This window comes from Phocoena sinus, chromosome 11 (genome assembly GCF_008692025.1).
Source record: "Phocoena sinus isolate mPhoSin1 chromosome 11, mPhoSin1.pri, whole genome shotgun sequence".
In the NCBI taxonomy this organism is placed as follows: Eukaryota; Metazoa; Chordata; class Mammalia; order Artiodactyla; family Phocoenidae; genus Phocoena; species Phocoena sinus.
The window spans coordinates 87833863-87854580 of record NC_045773.1 but is presented as its reverse complement, the minus strand read 5'-3'; the positions used below and the strand labels follow the sequence as shown (position 1 = coordinate 87854580).

Genomic DNA, 20718 nt, shown 5'->3' with positions numbered 1-20718 from the left:
GATTTACCCTTTTATGGCTGTTAGCATTTGCCTTATGTATTGAGGTGCTCCTTTGTTGGGTACATAAATATTTACAATTGTTATATCTTCTTGTTGGATTGATCCCTTGATCAGTATGTAGTGTCCTTCTTTGTCTCTTGTAATAGTCTTTATTTAAAGTCTATTTTGTCTGATATGAAAATTGCTACTCCAACTTTCTTTTGATTTCCATTTGCATGGCATATGTTTTTCCATCCCCTCACTTTCAGTCTGTATGTGTCCCTACGTCTGAAGTGGGTCTCTTGTAGATAGCATATGTACAGTGTTGTTTTTATATCCTTTCAGCCAGTCTGTGTCTTTTGGTGGGAGTATTTAATCCATTTACGTTTAAGGTAATTATCGATATGTATGTTCCTATTACCATTTTCTTAATTATTTTGGGTTTGTTTTTGTAGGTCTTTTTCTTCTCTTGTATTTCCTGCTTAGAGAAATTCCTTTAGCATTTGTTGTAAAGCTGCTTTGGTGGTGCTGGATTCTCTTAACTTTTGTTTGTCTGTAAAGGTTTTAATTTCTCCCTCGAATCTGAATGAGATCCTTGCTAGGTAGCGTAATCTTGATTGTAGGTTTTTCTGTTTCATCACTTAGTTATGTCCTGCCACTCCCTTCTGGCTTGCAGAGTTCCTGCTGAAAGATCAGCTGTTAACCTTATGGGGATTCCCTTTTATTTTATTTGTTGCTTTTCCCTTGCTGCTTTTGAGATTTTTTCTTTGTATTTAATTTTTGATCATTTTATTAATATGTGTCTTGGTGTGTTTCTCTTTGGGTTTATCCTGTATGGGACTCTGTGCTTTCTGAACTTGATTGACTATCTCCTTTCCCATGTTAGGGAAGTTTTCGACTATAATCTTTTCAAATATTTTCTCAAACCCTTTCTTTTTCTCTTCTTCTTCTGGGACCCCTATAATTCAAATGTTGGTGTGTTTAATGTTGTCCCAGAGGTCTCTGAGACTGTCCTCAATTCTTTTCATTCTTTTTATTCTGCTCCCTGGCAGTTATTTTCACCATTTTATCTTCCAGCTCATTTATCCGTTCTTCTGCCTGAGCTATTGTGCTATTGATTCCTTACAGAGTATTTTTAATTTCAGTTGTTGTGTTGTTCATCACTGTCTGTTTGCTCTTTAGTTCTTCTGGATTCTTTTTAAGTGTTTCTTGTATTTTCTCTGTTCTGTTTTCGAGGTTTTGGATCATCTTTTCTATCATTACTCTGAATTCTTTTTCAGGTAGGTTGCCTATTTCGTCTTCATTTATTTGGTCTTGTAGGTTTTTATCTTGTTCCTTTGTCTGTAACATATTTCTTTGTCGTTTGGTTTTTTTTTTTTTTTTTTTTTGTGCATGAGGCTGTATTCCTGTCTTACTGTTTGTGTGGCCTGAGGCGTCCAGCACTGCACTTTGCAGGCAGTTGGTTAGAGCCAGGTCTTGGTGCTGAGATTAGGACCTCTAGGTGGCTTCACTCTTTTTAATATTCCCTGGGGTCTGAGGTTCTCTGTTATTCCAGTGGTTTATACTCAGAGCTCACACCACAGGAGCTCGGACCTGACCTCCGGCCTGGGAGTCAAGATCCCGCCAGCTGATTGCTGGGGTTCCTCCCATCCCCATAGGTGTCTGTGGTCCCCTACCGGTGCCTGATAGGTGCCCTAGTTGTTCGGAGACACAAATTACACGTCCTCCTAGTCCAGTATCTTGACTCCACCTGTTTCTCTTTGGCTTTTAAAGTAGATTTTCCTTTAATATAGACATTTACAAAAAACCCAGTTTGCCAGTATCTTTATTGGTCCTGCCACTGACATTGTTCCCATAAAACTGATGCTTCTTTTCCTATCATAGAAAAAATACTTCCATGTGGATAGTCATATTCCGTGTTTTTTAATGCCTTTTGCTCTCTTGCAATTTTTTGGTGGCAGCCTTGTATTCTTATGTTGCCAAGCAGCCTGTCCCTCTAATTGCCTCTTGGTTTCAAAAATAGAATAAAATTAAAAAAATGATGTTTACAGAAAAGTTGCAGGAGCGCTACAGAAAATCTTTTCCTTTTCCCTTTCTAAGCCATTTGAGAGTAAACTGTTCACTTTTGCCTCATCACCCGCAAATGCTTTAGTGTCTGTTTTCTTCCAAGTTATTGTCCAACAGAAACCACAACGCTGCCATCAAAAATGGGAATTGGCCCTCAGACCTCCGTACCATCTCTTCTTCACTCCTCACACAGGTTATCCCTATAATGTCATTTATAGCAAGAGGATTTTGCATTGAGGTGTCATGTCTCCTTAAGACGTTTTAAATCTGGATCAGTTTCTCTCTCTTTCCTTGCCTTTTTATCATTGTCGTTTTTGAGGAGTACAGGCCAGTTATTGAATGATCCTCCCATGATTTGTGTTTGTCTAATGTTTCTCCTGCATAGGTTCAAGTTAGGCATCTTTGGTAGGAATATCTTCAAAATCGATCCTCTTAGTGCATCCTATCAAGTGACACCTGATTTGGATTTGTCCCATTATTGGTGATGTTAACTTTGATCAGTTGATTAAGGTGATGTCTGCCAAGTGTCTGTACTGTAAGGTTATTTTTTTCCTGTTGTTAATAATGTATTTTGTGAGAGGGTTCCTTGAGCTATGTAAATTTCCTCATCAAACTTTCACCTCTCTAGAACTCCTGTACTCTGTACCTTGGTGCATCCCTACAGAGATGGCCTCCTCACCCCTCCCGGATTCCAGTGCCCTGTGAGCACAGCCTCCTAACACCTCGCAGGGCCATCCTCCTGCGTGCATACTTTCCTCACCCTGTTTATGGTCTGACAGCAGACGCTGGGCAGCTGCCACCACCCGCTCCACGTGGCGGCCCTCATCACCTCCATTGGGCTTGGGCTTCACGGGCCAGGCTGTCCTTACGTGCATATGCCCATCTCACCGTGCTGCAGCTCTGACACCCACTCTGGGCTGCCCCCTGCAGGGATGCCATTCTTGCTTTTCCTGGACGCTGAGACCCTGGGCTGGGCTGTGTGCCTTGGGGGATGCTCCAGCTCTGCTCAGGCTCTGTCACCTGGCGTCAGGCCACTTTCCTTTGTGACCGTCCCTCCCTTCTTCATTTCTCGTCCACTGATCCCCCATGCAGAGTCACCCTCCTGTACAGATGCCTTTCTTCTCCTGCTTGTGCTCTGACAGCCTCCTCCCCTTGGATGGGCTCTGATACCACCCACCACCCCCAGCGTGACTGCTGACCTTGCTCGGCCCCACCCCATCGCCTTGTACGCAATCAGTATGGAAGGCAGGGAGGGTGAGGGGTGCTCCAGTCTCCTCTTAGTTGTTACATTCTTATCCAGCCCCCCCGACGTTTGCTTTCTCATCTCTGCTTTCTACTTCATAGCTCTTTATATGAGTATAGATAATTTATAGCATTCTAAATGTAAACTTTATTTTCTTTCTTTTTTTAAAAAAATTAATTAATTAATTTTTATTTTTGGCTGTGTTGGGTCTTCGTTGCTGTGCACAGGCTTTCTCCAGCTGTGGTGTGTGGGCTTCTCATTGCGGTGGCCTCTCCCGTTGTAGCGCACAGGCTCTAGGTGTGCGGGAATCAGTAGTTGTGGCACTCAAGCTTAGTAGTTGTAGCTCACGGGCTCTAGAGCGCAGGCTCAGTGGTTGTGGCGCACGGGCTTAGTTGCTCCATGGCATGTGGAATCTTCACAGGCCAGGGATTGAACCCATGTACCCTGCATTGGCAGGAAGATTCTCAGCCACTGCGCCACCAGGGAAGCCCTGAACTTTGTTTTCTATAGAGGAAAGTAGATGACTATAATCTGTGACTAAATGTGCGAAGCTTAGTTGTCGTAGGCATCACGAAAGAAGTAATCCCTATACATGGGAGTTAAAGGCAACGTTGCCATTTCCCTCAAAAGAGAAATTGATAGCGCAGATTTCAGAGTGCTTCAGTTCACCTGTTAGAGACGCAGGTCGTCCTGGCCCTGCCTCCTGGTTTCCAGTTTAGGATGCCTCTCTGCAAGTCACAACATCTTTCTATCCCTGTTTCCTCATCCGTAAGATGGGGATCATAAATAACTTACTTCATGGGGCTGCTGGGGAGATTAGGTGAGATAAAGTATTTGAAAATGCGTCGCAAAGGGTAAAACGCTATGCGTATGTGGTGTTTTAGTTCTAATTTATTGCATAGTCCAATGGAAATCTACAGGAAATGAAGTCAAGCATTTTAATTGCGCTTGTGATCTCTAGGCGAATTCCCTCTGATTCGTAAGGCAGAGAAGAGGTCAGCATAGTTTTTGCTTTTCGCTACCACTTTAAGTCCATTGTTCTGTCACCATTACTCAGTCAGGCAAACACTCCTCTTTTGAAGTCCTGCCCACCCATTCTGCCTCTGTGACACATTTCCACCTCCTTGATGATTTTTACCCCTGGTGTACAGTAGTCCTCCTCACTGCGGTTCCTGGTGTCTGTCATCTTTGGTGACATCAACATCACTGACCTTATATGAGTTCTGTCATGCGTTTACAATTGTTTGTGGCGCAGTTCTGCTCACATGGATCACTGGATAGTATCTTAAAGTGAACGTGTCTAATGCCAAAGTTACACTCTTTTCCTCTGACCTGCTCCTCCCTACAGCTTCCACTTACATTACTGGTGTCACTCTTTGCATTAGCCTCGTAGGTTAGAAACCTTAAATCTTCACTCTGTCATTTCCCATATCTAATCAGTCACTAAGTTCTTCTGTTTTTACAGAAACCTCTTTCCCACTGGAGGCTTCCTTTTCCCGTAATTAACAGCCTACCTCTGTCCCTTATTACCTAATCTCTGAACAATCAATATAGCCTTCTTCAAGGCCAGTGTTAGAACCTTGGCTTGGCAGGTTCCAGCATGGGCCTCTCTTGAATCATTGGATGAAGAGAGGGCCCTTGGGGTCAAAGTCAACTCTCTGAGGGGCCAGCCCTTCCGGATGAGCCATTTGGATGCTATAGAACATGTCTCCAGAGACCTTACGAACCTCCAGATGGTTGGGATCAGGCTTGGGGAAGAAGCTCTGCCTTGTCAGGCCCAGACTTGTGTCTGAAAGCCTCTAGAATCTAGGAAGACCTGATGTTTAGAATATGAGTGCCATTATCAAAATACAGCTACTGTTAATATTTTGGTATATTTCCTTCTAATTTTTTTTTTTTTTTTTTTGGCTGCATTGTGTCTTTGTTGCTGTGTGTGGGCTTTCTCTAGTTGTGGCCAGCGGGGACTGCTCTTCAGTGCGGTGCGCGGGCTTCTCACTGCGGTGGCCTCTCTTCTTGTGGAGCATGGGCTCTAGGCACGCAGGCTTCAGTAGTTGTGGCTCGCGGGCTCTAGAGCACAGGCTCAGTAGTTGTGGCGCATGGGCTTAGTTGCTCCGCGGCATGTGGGATCTTCCCAGACCAGGGCTTGAACCCATGTCCCCTGCATTGGCAGGTGGATTGTTAACCACTGCGCCACCAGGGAAGCCCTCTAATCTATTTTTAATGCATAGGGTTTTTATTTTACTTTTTCTATAATTATATATATAAATTTCATAATGTATTAAATGAAAAAATTATTTCTGTGATAATTTTTTAAGTGTAATTAAAAAAAAAATGATCAGTACACAGTGTTCCATAGAATGAAAAATTGCTGCGTTATTTGTTCTTGTTAGAGCAAGAAGATCCCCTGGAAGAAATATCAGATTTGCTATCAGAGCTTGACCCCAGTTTCTGCTGAAAGTAGTATTTCTCTCGAGTTAACTTTTTGATTACTGACAAGAACTCGTCTGTTTGCCCCGGAAGTTAGGTCTTGATGAGTACTCATTAACGCACCTTTCTGCTGCCCTGATCTTTGCTACTTTGCTCATTTGTTTGTTCATTCATGCGTTTCCCCTCCCCCTCCCTTTCTTTCTTACTCTCTCTCCCTGCCCTGGCTTCCCCTCTTTGCTTCTCTCACTCCCTCCTTCCCTCTATCACTCCCTTCCCTTCCTCCCTTCTTTCCCTCCATCCACAGTAAGAGCATATTTTCTTCTAAGTCCTCAGCTTGGCTCTGGGGATTTAAAGATGAATAGACAATTGAGGGACTCATACTAAGGGGGGGACACATTTATGAATCTTTACCACCACTACTAGCTTATCTGTGCACACACGGGGAGCAGTGCCTTACTCTTTCTGAAGAGGGTAGAGAAGGCTTCCTGGGGTGATGACATGTACCTGAGTTGTGACAGGTGAGTAGGAGTTTGCTAGAGCTGGTGGGTGGAAGAGACATTTAGACAGAGGGCACAGAAGTGAGAAGAGTGGTGATGGTGTGGCTCAAGCTTATCTGTAGTATTTTGTTATTGTTGTTGTGTTTTTTAAGCAGTTTTATTGAGATAATGATTCTCCTACCATACACCATTTGAAGTGTACAATTAAGTAGTTTTTAGTGTATTCACAGCATTGTACATTCATCACCACAGTCAATTTAAAACATTTTCATTCCCCCAAACAAACTGCTTTAGCTGTCACCCCTCAGTCCTCCTTGCTCGCTTTCCCAGACCTGGGTAATCAACATTCTGCTTTCTGTCTCTTTTGACATTTCATTTAAGTGGAATCATATGACGTGTGTTCCCTTGTGACTGACCTCTTTCACTTAGCAGGTTTTCAAGGTCCATCCGTGTTAAAACATGTATCACTACTTCATTTCTTTTTATTGCCTAATGATATTCCGTCATATGGATATACCACAGTGTATTTCTCCATTCATCACCTGATGGATGTTTGGGTTTTTCCTACTTCTTGGCTATTAGGGATAATGCTGCTATGGACATTGATGTACAGTTTTTTTGTGTGGGCATATAGTTTTATTTCTCTAGGCTATACACCCAGAAAAGGAATTTCTAGATCATATGTTAACTCTACGCTTAACAGTTTGAGGAACTGCCAGACTGTTAGCTATACTAATAGTCAAATTAGCCATACTCTTTTACATTCTGATCAACAGTGCATGATGGTTCTAATTTCTCTATGTTCTCGTCAACACTTGTTATTATTTTATTTATTTTTATTATAGTCATCCTAGTAGATGTGAAGTGGTAACTCCTGGTAGTTTTGATTTGCATTTTCCTGATGGGTATTGATGTTGAGCATCTTTTCATGTGATGATGATTTATTTATATATCTTTGGAGAAATGTCTATTCTGAGCTCTTGACCATTTTTAATTAGATTATTTGCCTTTTTAAAATCATTGAATTGTAATAATTTTTTTTTAAATATTCTTTTTTTTTAACCCCACATTTGTTTATTTATTTATTTATTTTTGGCTGTGTTAGGTCTTCGTTTCTGTGTGAGGGCTTTCTCTAGTTGTGGCAAGCAGGGGCCACTCTTCATTGTGGTGTGCGGGCCTCTCACTATGGCGGCCTCTCTTGTTGTGGAGCACAGGCTCCAGATGCGCAGGCTCAGTAGTTGTGGCTCACGAGCCTAGTTGCTCTGGGGCATGTGGGATCTTCCCAGACCAGGGCTCCAACCCATGTCCCCTGCATTAGCAGGCAGATTCTCAACCACTGCGCCACCAGGGAAGCCCGAAGTGTAATAATTTTTATATTGTCTCTAGTGTTTTGAAGCAAAATTAAGACTAGAATACTTTACTTCTGACTTTAAGTAGAAAATGACTCAATCAAAATTTTGAATCACCTAAAAGAAAGAAAATTTAAATCTGAAAAGTAGATTTGGAGATAGGGGATATCAATATTAATTTTCAAAAGTGGTAACATTAATATATTCCACAAGTCAAATTCTAGTTAAATGATCTTACTCGTTTTATTAAGCTAATTCTCCCTATTTCTGTGCGCTGGTGTCAGATAATCAAATATTCGCTTCTCTCAGGAAGTCCCCAGCTGCTGTGACAAATGGGCAAGGTTTTCTAATCGTTTTCTAATCGATTTTTTTCCCAAATTATCCTTGAAGGCAATGGTTTTTCTTCTCTTTGTCTCTTATTCTTTGTCTCAAATTGGTAAAACATATTTGTAATTTTAGAAAGTTTGATACTGTCATTTGGGGATATTATTTATGAATCAATTGAACAGCAATTATTGGATGCCCGCTTAGGTATACAGTTGGCGCATTTTGTTTCTCTCCGGGAGTCATAGTCAAAATATATAATATTGGTGTGGTGTGGGCATTAACAAGTCCGAATGGACACTGGCTTTAAAGTACTTCACTCACAGTCAGTTTCATTATTCCAGTCATAGATCTTTGTTATTCTTCGTTATACTTTGAAGTCCAGTGAACCTATGCCTAGTCCATAGCTTTATTTTTGATCTGGATCTTTCCTCCCTTGGCAGTATCCTATGGATATTTCTCTTTTGATAACCAAACTGGTAATTGTTGTGACCCAGTAAGTTTGCTGGGTCAAAATCCTAGAGGTAGCTCTGGTATTAGCAATAATAATATTCAGCAGTAACCTACACTTCCCTTCAAGGAGATACTTCTGTATTCTAGAATTGGTCGTGGAAGTGTGGCATTCCAAGCAGATGAATCAAGTTATCGATTTGTGCTAAACAGTTGAGCATTATATATAATCTGAATGGAAACCAGATGTTTTGCAAATTTGCTAGTGAGTAGTTTCTCTAGGTTGTTATGATTTGCTCTTTGGCTAAATAGAACTCTTTTCAATATACTACTTTTAAAATGTTTGAATCAGGAAGGAAATTTTCCATGGAATACATGAATGTAAAGATACAATTGGACTAGTTGGCTGCTGTGAAAAGCCATCTTTTCATTGTCCCTGAGACTGGCTCCCTGTTCACTGCAGCCACAGGTCTGTATGCCTCCTCCGCAGACATGGACTCAGGCTGCTTCACTGCCAGAGTCCGCAAACTGGGGCTTTCTTTTTTGTCTGCTGCGTTGGATCTCTGGTGTGCCCCACCATGTCAGACACGGCCATGGACACCAGCTCTGAGATCATCACCACGGACTTAAAGGAGAAGAAGGAAGTTGTGGAGGAGGTAGAGAGTGGAAAAGGTATACTGCTGATGGGAAGGCTAGCGAGGTGGGGAACAGGAGGCTGCCAGTGAGGTGGAAGAAGGTGGGGAGCAGTGGAGGAGGGGGAAGGGGGCTGTGGGGAGGAAGAGGGTGGAGTGAAGACAAGGAGGCTGAGGCAGCTCTGGGCAGATGGGCAGCTGAAGGTGACAGGGATGACAGTGTTGACACCAAGAAGCGGAAAACTGATGAGGATGACTAGACAGCAAAAACGAAAAAGTTAAACTAAGAAGAAAGGGTGGGGGGGGAAGGCCACCCTGAGCCATTCACTCCCCACTTCCTCTCTCAGAATCTAAACATGATTACCTTGGAGGAGAGAGGCCCCCAGGCTGCCCACTGCGGGCAGAGTCACCTGCAGGTGACGCATGCTCCCCAGCACCCAACCAAACACACAACGTGAATTTGCAAAAGAAGAAAAAAACCCAGATCTTTCAAGGTCCTGCTTCTTTTCTTAAAGGTGACATGGAAGACAAACTTATGGTTACCAAAGAGAAAAACCGGGGTGGGGGGGGGGATGAATTAGGTGTTTGCTTTTAATATATACACACTACTATATGTAAAATAGATAACCAACAAGGGCCTACTAACAGGGAACTATATTTAATATCTTGTAATTACCTATAATGGAAAAGAATCTGAAAAAGAATAGATTTATATATGTATCAATACGTATATATTAGTATATCTGAATCACTTTGCTGTACGTTTGAAACTAACACAACATTGTAAATCAGCTATACTTCAATTAAAAAAAAGTGCTTTCAAAAGGAAGATTTGTTTGTATTTTAATTTGCATGTTTATTTTTGAACATACTCTTAGGGGTCAGCCGTTTTTAATGATCTTGGATGACCAGACCAGCCTTTGGAGTGTCCTCTGTCCTACTTCAGACTTTACTTGTTGTGTGACCATGTTCATTATAATCTCAAAGGAGAAAAAACAACTGGTTAGAAAAAAACCAAAGCAAAAGCAACAACAAAAACGGTCTTATTCCCAGGATGCCATTAACTTTTTTGGGGTATGTACTTAGCTGTATTATAAGTAGTTTTATGAGATGGTTATAAAGGCCAAAGATAAAAGATTAATTTTTTCCCCTTTTTTTCTCTATGAAGTAACTTTATTTTTTTGGTCCGTTGATGTATGTGTGAAACACTGTTGTCCAACAATAAACTGGAATTTTATTTTACTGAGTTGTTCTTTAAAAAAAAAAGATACAATTATATTTTTTAAACAATTCTATTTTTTGTTTTGTAGCAAATTCTCAATAATGAATTATGTTCTCCTTAGCAAAATATAGTTGCTGCTGGCTGCCAATAGTGTGTGTCTTATTCACCCAGTTTTCATTGTCCACATGTATAGATTATCCATGATAATCTAGTTAAAACAAAACAACTCTTGCTTCCCTTTGGTTCATTGATAGTTTTCATAATTGCTGTAATGGCAGCCGTAGGGAGGGAGGAGAATTATACAAGGGTGGCAGCCGTGGAGATGAATAGCAGACATATTCACATTCTTTGGAGGTAAAATCCTTTGGGAGTTGTTGGATTTGCTGCGAGAGATGGTGAGGTGAAAGGAATGATTAATGATGACTCCCAGGTTTCTGGTTTCAGCATGAGTACACCTAGATGTACTCTTAGATCTGAGATCCCATTTATGGAGATGGGGAATTCTGGAAGATGGAAGGTTTAGTCATTTGCCTGCTGGCTCTCAGTTTCAATTCCCTGTTTTCCTCTGTCCTCTGTATTGCATGGAACTGCATTTCAGTCTCCTTTTGGCGCTTGTGGTTAGATTTGGCCAACAGGAGGCGCTAATGGAAGCCTGGCGAATGGGAGTAGGGAGGAAGTAGGGTGGTTTCCTCCCACGCTTTTTGCTCTGGGTCCGGTTCCAGGAAGTGGCAGTTTCATTCTGGTGGCTTCCGTCCCTATCAGACAGCTCCTCCCTTCGTTGCAGTGCTGCTTTCCGATGGGCAGCCCCTGTTATTGCTCTTGCCCCTGCCAGTGATCACAGTTTCTGGGCTCTTCCAGTCAGTCCCTCCAGCCCTTAGGCTGATAATGGCTTCCTGCTGTTACTCATCTCCTGGTTGCTTCCCGCTTCCCCATTTGGTGAAGACATTTGGTGTCTTGGCTTTTCCATCGCCCATTAAGCACACTTCTGTATTAATTTTTCTTTATCTTAACGCCTAGAGTGGTTTCTGTTTTCCTAACTAGAACCTGAAAATTGGAGAGTTCAGTTTTGGAAATGGTATGTGTCCAGTTTAATATTTTTTCAGTATGTTCCAGTGGAGATGTTACTAGATGAGTTGTATAGTGAGCTCAGATGGATGTCTGAACTGGGAGAATAAATTTGGCTATCACCTCTCAGTGCACTGGTAGTATTTAAAACCGTGAGAGGTATGGTTGTAATCATCCAGTGAATAGATGACAAGGGAACCAAAATCTAGTCCTAAGGAACTCTACTTCATGGAGAGCAGATGGGAATGGATAAAGTAGAGCAGCCAAGGAGGTAGGAGGAAAACAGGAGAGTGATGCTATCCACAACGTAAAGAAAAAAGTGTTTGACTGCATGGTGTGCTGTCTATGGCATTTGGCATCAGTTCCCTCGATGAAAGTGGTGTCCGGGGAATGGAGAGTGGTTGAAGGTCTTCATCAAAATGAAGTGGTGGAGGAGTGGATGGGAGGTGGCAGAGTACATCTGGTACAGAGAGACACGTCTTTCCAGATGTTTGACTATGGAAGGGAGTAAAGAAATGGGAAGGTAGGAGGGACAAGCTACAGTTTTTACAGTTGCTTTTTTACTTTGAAAATGCTTAATTTTTGAATAGGTTCAAAAATAAAAAGTAAGTTATACAAGGAAAGAAATCTTCCTCTTGTCTCCCATCAGTCCCATTCGACTCCTTCCTCCCCATCCCAGCCATTGCTGTTTGTTTCTGATGTACATCCAAAATTTTTTTTAATATGAATACAAGCAAATGTGAATATGTATTCTCAGTTTCCAGTGGTAGCATAGTGTATATATATTTTTAGTGTCTTATTATTTTCTTTGAACAATGTGTCCTGGAGATCTTTTTATATTAGGACTTCGAGGTTATTCTATTTTTTTTTTTTTTCTTTTGTAAGTAGCTTATAGGAGTCTCAATTCTTTTTTTTTTTTTTTGCGGTACGCGGGCCTCTCACTGTCGTGGCCTCTCCCGTTGTGGAGCACAGGCTCCGGACCCGCAGGCTCAGTGGCCATGGCTCGTGGGCCCAGCCGCTCCGCGGCATGTGGGATCTTCCCAGACTGGGGCACGAACCTGTGTCCCCTGCATCAGCAGGCTGACTCTCAACCACTGCGCTACCAGGGAAGTCCAATTCTTTTTTCTTTTAATTTAATTTTTATTTTATATTATAGTTGATTTACAATGTTGTGTTAGTTTCAGGTGTATGGCAAAGTGATTCAGTTATACATATACATTTATCCATTCTTTTTCAGATTCCTTTCCCATATAGGTTATTACAGATTATTGAGTAGAATTTCCTGTGCTATACAGTAGGTCCTTATTGATTATCTATTTTATATATAGTAGTGTATATATGTTAATCCCAAACTCCTGATTTATCTCTCCCCCCATAGGAGTCTCAATTCTGAATAAACTAAAATGTCTTTAGTCAGTCACCTTTTGCTGTTAGAAATAAAGCTGCAATTAATGACTTTGCACCTGTGCAAGTACGTTTGTCGTAGCTAAATTCTTGGAACTGCTTGGTCAGAGGATATGCATTTGCCATTTTGGGAGATCATGTCAAATTGCCTCCATAGGTGGTGGCCTAGTTTGTATTCCCACCAGCAATGCATGAGAGTGCCTGTTTCCTCATGGTTACATCAGTTCGGTGTGTTATCAAACTTTTGGGATTTTGACAATATAGGAGGTGAAGAAAAATGGTACAGTTTTTTTGGGGGGTGCAGTTTTAGTTTTCATTGATTAAGAATGGGGTTCAGGGGGACCTTGAAGATGGCGGAAGAGTAAGACGCGGAGATCGCCTTCCTCCCCACGGATACACCAGAAATACATCCACACGTGGAACAACTCCTACAGAACACCTACTGAAGGCTGGCAGAAGACCTCAGACCTCCCAAAAGGCAAGAAACTCCCCACGTACCTGGGTAGGGCAAAAGAAAAAACAGAGACAAAAGAATAAGGACGGCACCTGCACCAGTGGGAGGGAGCTGTGAAGGAGGAAAAGCTTCCACACACTAGGAAGCCCCTACGCGGGCGGAGACTGCGGGAGGCGGAGGGGGGAGCTTCGGGACCGCGGAGTAGTGCACAGCGACGGGTGCGGAGGGCAAAGCGGGGAGATTCCTGCACAGAGGATCGGTGCTGACCGGCACTCACCAACCCGAGAGGCTTGTCTGCTCACCCGCCGGGGCGGGCGGGGCTGCGAGCTGAGGCTCGGTTTCGGTTTTGGACGGAGCGCAGGGAGAGGACTGGGGTTGGCGGCTTGAACATAGCCTGAAGGGGTTAGTGCACCACGACTAGCCGGGAGGGAGTTCGGGGAAAAGCCTGCACCTGCCGAAGAGGCAAGAGACTTTTTCTTCCCTCTTTGTTTCCTGGTGCGCGAGGAGAGGGGTTTAAGAGCGCTGCTTAAAGGAGCTCCAGAGACGGGCGCGAGCCGCGGCTAAAAGCGCGAACCCCAGAGGCGGGCGCGAGCCACGGCTGAAAGCACAAACCCCAGAGACGGGTGCGAGCCGCGGCTGAGACCGCGGACCCCAGAGACGGGCGGGAGACGCTGGGGCTGCTGCTGCCGCCACCAAGGGGCCTGTGTGTGAGCACAGGTCACTGTCCACACCCCTCTTCCGCGGAGCCTGTGCAGCCCGCCACTGCCAGGTTCCCGGGATCCAGGGACAACTTCCCCGGGACAACGCACGGCGGGCCTCAGGCTGGTGCAACGTCACGCCGGCCTCTGCCGCAACGTTACGCCGCCTCTGCCGCCGCAGGCCCGCCCCGCATGCAGTGCCCCTCCTTCCCCCATCCCCCAACCCCCGGCCTGAGTGAGCCGGAGCCCCCGAATCAGCGGCTCCTTTAACCCCGTCCTGTCGGAGCAAAAAACAGACGCCCTCCAGCGACCTACACACAGAGGCAGGGCCAAATCCAAAGCTGAGCTCCTGTGAGCTGTGAGAACAAAGAAGAGAAAGGGAAATCTCTTCCAGCAGCCACAGAAGCAGCGGATTAAAGCTCCACAATCAACTTGATGTACCCTGCATCTGTGGAATACCTGAATAGACAAGGAATGAATCCAAATTGAAGAGGGGGAATTTAGGAGCAAGTTCTATGATTTTTCTCCCTTTTCCTCTTTTTGTGAATGTGTACGTGTATGCTTCTGTGTGAGATCTTGTCTGTATACTCTTGCTTCCACCATTTGTCCTAGGGCTCTATCCGGGCATGTTTTTTTTTTTTTTTTTTTAATTTTTTTTCTTAATAATTAATTTTAATTGTAATAAATTTATTATACTTTACCTTCATTCTTTCTTTCTAACTTTCCTTCCTTCCCTCCCTTAGACAACGAATCACCCCAAATTAAGGAGGTGGTCTCTGAGAGCAAGATTTATGATTTTTCCCTCTTTACCTCTTTTTGTGAAGGTGTATGTGTATGCTTCTGTGTAAGATTTTCTCTGTATAGCTTTGCTCCCAACATTTGTCCTAAGGTTCTATACGTCCCTTTTTTTTTTTCTAAATATTTTTTAATTCAATAACTATATTATACTTTATTTTATTTTTACTGTATCTTTCTTTCTGTCTTTTTTCCTTCTTTCCCTCCTTCCTTCCTTCCTCCCTCCCTCCCTCCCTCCCTCCTTTCTTTCCTTCTTTGCTTCTTTCTTCCTTCCTTCCTTTCCTCCTTTCCCTCTTTCTTTCCTCATACTTCTACCAATTCTCTCTACTTTTTCTCCCTTTTATTCTGAGCCGTGTGGTTGAAAGGCTCTTGGTGCTCCAGCCCAGGAGTCAGGGCTCTGCCTCTGAGGTAGGAGAGCCAACTTCAGGACACTGGTCAACAAGAGACCTCCCAGCTCCACATAATATTAAACGGTGGAAATCTCCCAGAGACCTCCATCTTAACACCAGCACCCAGCTTCACTCAACGACCAGCAAGCCACAGTGCTGGACAACCTATGCCAAACAACTAGCAAAACAGGAACACAACCCCACCCATTAGCAGAGAGGCTGCCTAAAATCATAATAAGGCCACAGACACCCCAAAACACACCACCAGACGTGAACCTGCCCACTAGAGAGACAAGATCCAGCCGCATCCAGCACAACACAGGCACTAGTCCCCTCCACCAGGAAGCCTACTCAACGCACTGAAACAACCTTAGCCACTGGAGACAGACATCAAAAACAACGGGAACTACGAACGTGCAGCCTGCAAAAAGGAGACCCCAAACACAGTAAGATAAGCAAAATGAGAAGACAGAAAAACACACAGCAGATGAAGGAGCAAGATAAAAACCCACCAGACCTAACAAATGAAGAGGAAATAGGCAATCTACCTGAAAAAGAATTCAGAATAATGATAGTAAGGATGATCCGAAATCTTGGAAGTAGAATGGACAAAATGCAAGAAACAGTTAACAAGGAGCTACAAGAACTAAAGATGAAACAAGCAACGATGAACAATGCAATAAATGAAATAAAAAGTACTCTAGATAGGATCAATAGCAGAATAACTGAGGCAGAAGAACGGATAAGTGACCTGGAAGATAAAGTAGTGGAAATAACTACTGCAGACCAGAATAAGGATAAAAGAATGAAAAGAACTGAGGACAGTCTCAGAGACCTCTGGGACAACATTAAACGCACCAACATTCGAATTATAGGGGTTCCAGAAGAAGAAGAAAGAAAGAAAGGGACTGAGAAAATATTTGAAGAGATTATAGTTGAAAACTTCCCTAATATGGGAAAGGAAATAGTTAATCAAGTCCAGGAAGCACAGAGAGTCCCATACAGGATAAATACAAGGAGAAATACGCCAAGACACATATTAATCAAACTGTCAAAAATTAAATACAAAGAAAGCATATTAAAAGCAGCAAGGGAAAAACAACAAATAACACACAAGGGAATCCCCATAAGGTTAACAGCTGATCTCTCAGCAGAAACCCTACAAGCCAGAAGGGAGTGGCAGGACATACTGAAAGTGATGAAAGAGAAGAACCTGCAGCCAAGACTACTCTACCCAGCAAGGATCTCATTCAGATTTGATGGAGAAATTAAAACCTTTACAGACAAGCAAAAGCTGAGAGAGTTCAGCACCACCAAACCAGCTTTACAACAAATGCTAAAGGAACTTCTCTAGACAAGAAACACAAGAGAAGGAAATGACCTATAGTAACAAACCCAAAACAATATAGAAAATGGCAATAGGAACATACATATCGATAATTACCTTAAATGTAAATGGACTAAATGCTCCCACCAAAAGACACAGACTGGCTGAATGGATACAACAACAAGACCCTTATATATGCTGTCTACAAGAGACCCACTTCAGACCTAGAGACACATACAGACTGAAAGTAAGGGGATGGAAAAAGATATTCCATGCAAATGGAAACCAAAAGAAAGCTGGAGTAGCAATTCTCATATCAGACAAAATAGACTTTAAAATAAGGACTATTAAAAGGGACAAAGAAGGACACTACATAATGATCAAGGGATCGATCCAAGAAGAAGATATAACAATTGTAAATATTTATGCACCCAACATAGGAGCACCTCAATACGTAAGGCAAATACTAACAGCCATAAAAGGGGAGATCGACAGTAACACATTCATAGTAGGGGACTTTAACACCCCACTTTCACCCATGGACAGATCATCCAAAATGAAAATAAATAAGGAAACACAAGCTTTAAATGATACATTAAACAAGATGGACTTAATTGATATTTATAGGACACTCCATCCAAAAACAACAGAATACACATTTTTCTCAAGTGCTCATGGAACATTCTCCAGGATAGATCATATCTTGGGTCACAAATCAAGCCTTGGTAAATTTAAGAAAACTGAAATTGTATCAAGTATCTTTTCTGACCACAACGCCATGAGACTAGATATCAATTACAGGAAAAGATCTGTAAAAAATACAAACACATGGAGGCTAAACAATACACTACTTAATAATGAAGTGATCACTGAAGAAATCAAAGAGGAAATAAAAAAATACCTAGAAACAAATGACAATGGAGATACAACGACCCAAAACCTATGGGATGCAGCAAAAGCAGTTCTAAGGGGGAAGTTTATAGCAATACAAGCCCACCTTAAGAAGCAGGAAACATCTCGAATAAACAACCTAACCTTGCACCTCAAGCAATTAGAGAAAGAAGAACAAAAAAACCCCAAAGCTAGCAGAAGGAAAGAAATCATAAAAATCAGATCAGAAATAAATGAAAAAGAAATGAAGGAAACGATAGCAAAGATCAATAAAACTAAAAGCTGGTTCTTTGAGAAGATAAACAAAATAGATAAACCACTAGCCAGACTCATCAAGAAAAAAAGGGAGAAGACTCAAATCAATAGAATTAGAAATGAAAAAGGAGAAGTAACAACTGACACTGCAGAAATAAAAAAAATCATGAGAGATTACTACAAGCAACTCTATGCCAATAAAATGGACAATCTGGAAGAAATGGACAAATTCTTAGAAATGCATAACCTGCCAAGACTGACTCAGGAAGAAATAGAAAATATGAACAGACCAATCACAAGCACTGAAATTGAAAATGTGATTAAAAAGTCTTCCAACAAACAAAAGCCCAGGACCAGATGGCTTCACAGGTGAATTCTATCAAACGTTTAGAGAAGAGCTAACACCTATCCTTCTCAAACTCTTCCAAAATATAGCAGAGGGAGGAACACTCCCAAATTCCTTCTACGAGGCCACCATCACCTTGATACCAAAACCAGACAAGGATGTCACAAAGAAAGAAAACTACAGGCCAATATCACTGATGAACATAGATGCAAAAATCCTCAACAAAATACTAGCAAACAGAATCCAACAGCACATTAAAAGGATCATGCGCCATGATCAAGTGGGGTTTATTCCAGGAATGCAAGGATTCTTCAATATACGCAAATCTATCAATGTGATAAACCATATTAACAAATTGAAGGAGAAAAACCATATGATCATCTCAATAGATGCAGAGAAAGCTTTCGACAAAATTCAACACCCATTTATGATAAAAACCCTCCAGAAAGTAGGCATAGAGGGAACTTTCCTCAACATAATAAGGGCCATATATGAGAAGCCCACAGCAAACATCATCCTCAATGGTGAAAAACTGAAAGCATTTCCACTAAGATCAGGAACAAGACAAGGTTGCCCACTCTCACCACTCTTATTCAACATAGTTTTGGAAGTTTTAGCCACAGCAATCAGAGAAGAAAAGGAAATAAAAGGAATCCAAATCGGGAGAGAAGAAGTAAAGCTGTCACTGTTTGCAGATGACATGATACTATACATAGAGAATCCTAAAGATGCTACCAGAAAACTACTAGAGCTAATCAATGAATTTGGTAAAGTAGCAGGATACAAAATGAATGCACAGAAATCTCTGGCATTCCTGTATACTAATGATGAAAAATCTGAAAGTGAAATCAAGAAAGCACTCCCATTTACCATTGCAACAAAAAGAATAAAATATCTAGGAATAAACCTACCTAAGGATACGAAAGACCTGTATGCAGAAAATTATAAGACACTGATGAAAGAAATTAAAGATGATACAAATAGATGGAGAGATATACCATGTTCTTGGATGGGAAGAATCAACATTGTGAAAATGACTCTACTACCCAAAGCAATCTACAGATTCAATGCAATCCCTATCAAACTACCACTGGCATTTTTCTCAGAACTAGAACAAAAAATTTCGCAATTTGTATGGAAACACAAAAGACCCCGAATAGCCAAAGCAATCTTGAGAACGAAAAAAGGAGCTGGAGGAATCAGGCTCCCTGACTTCAGACTATATTACAAAGCAACAGTAATTAAGACAGTATGGTACTGGCACAAAAACAGAAAGATAGATCAGTGGAACAGGATAGAAAGCCCAGAGATAAACCCACGCACATACGGACACCTTATCTTTGATAAAGGAGGCAGAAATGTACAGTGGAGAAAGGACAGCCTCTTCAATAAATGGTGCTGGGAAAACTGGACAAGTACATGTAAAAGTATGAGATTAGATCACTCCCTAACACCATACACAAAAATAAGCTCAAAATGGATTAAAGACCTAAATGTAAGGCCAGAAACTATCAAACTCTTAGAGGAAAACATAGGAAGAACATTCTATGACATAAATCACAGCAAGATCCTTTCTGACCCACCTCCTAGAGTAATGGAAATAAAAACAAAAATAAACAAATGGGATCTAATGAAACTTCAAAGCTTTTGCACAGCAAAGGAAACCATAACCAAGACCAAAAGACAACCCTCAGAATGGGAGAAAACATTTGCAAATGAAGCAACTGACAAAGGATTAATCTCCAAAATTTACAAGCAGCTCATGCAGCTCAATAACAAAAAAACAAACAACCCCATCCAAAAATGGGCAGAAGACCTAAATAGACATTTCTCCAAAGAAGATATACAGAATGCCAACAAGCACATGAAAGAATGCTCAAGATCATTAATCATTAGAGAAATGCAAATCAAAACTACCATGAGATATCATCTCACACCAGTCAGAATGGCCATCATCAAAAAATCTAGAAACAATAAATGCTGGAGAGGGTGTGGAGAAAAGGGGACACTCTTGCACTGCTGGTGGGAATGTCAATTGGTTCAGCCACTATGGAGAACAGTATGGAGGTTCCTTAAAAAGCTACAAATAGAATTGCCATATGATCCAGCAATCCCACTACTGGGCATATACCCTGAGAAAACCAAAATTCAAAAAGAGTCATGTACCAAAATGTTCATTGCAGCTCTATTTACAATAGCCTGGAGATGGAAACAACCTAAGCGCCCATCATCGGATGAATGGATAAAGAAGATGTGGCACATATACACAATGGAATATTACTCAGCCTTAAAAAGAAATGAAATTGAGCTATTTGTAATGAGATGGATAGACCTAGAGTCTGTCATACAGAGTGAAGTAAGTCAGAAAAAAAAAGGCAAATACCGTATGCTAACACATATATATGGAATTTAAGGGAAAAAAAAATGTCATGAAGAACCTAGGGGTAAAACAGGAATAAAGATGCAGACCTACTGGAGAACGGACTTGAGGATATGGGGAGGGGGAAGGGTGAGTTTTGACAGGGCGAGAGAGAGTCATGGACATATACACACTAACAAACGTAGTAAGGTAGATAGCTGGGGGGAAGCAGCCGCAAGGCACAGGGATATTAGCTCGGTGCTTTGTGACGGCCTGGAGGGGTGGGATGGGGAGAGTGGGAGGGAGGGAGACGCAAGAGGGAAGACATATGGGATCATATGTATATGTATAGCTGATTCACTTTGTTGTAAAGCAGAAACTAACACACCATTGTAAAGCAATTATACCCCAATAAAGATGTTTAAAAAAATAAATAAATAAATAAAAGTCAAAAAAAAAAAAAAGAATGGGGTTCAACATCTTTTTGTATGTTCAAGAGCCATATGTGTTTCTTCCTTCGTAAACTGTTCATAGACTTTGCCCAC

General features: G+C 41.8%; 1 protein-coding gene and 1 pseudogene across 3 annotated transcripts in view; both read left to right on the top strand.

Annotated features, from left to right (window-relative positions):
• Positions 1 to 20718, top strand: part of CDKAL1 (CDK5 regulatory subunit associated protein 1 like 1) — a 659509-nt gene that overhangs the window by 78663 nt on the left and 560128 nt on the right. The gene's annotated exons all lie outside the window — the stretch shown is intronic.
• Positions 8915 to 9228, top strand: LOC116762764 (annotated as a pseudogene).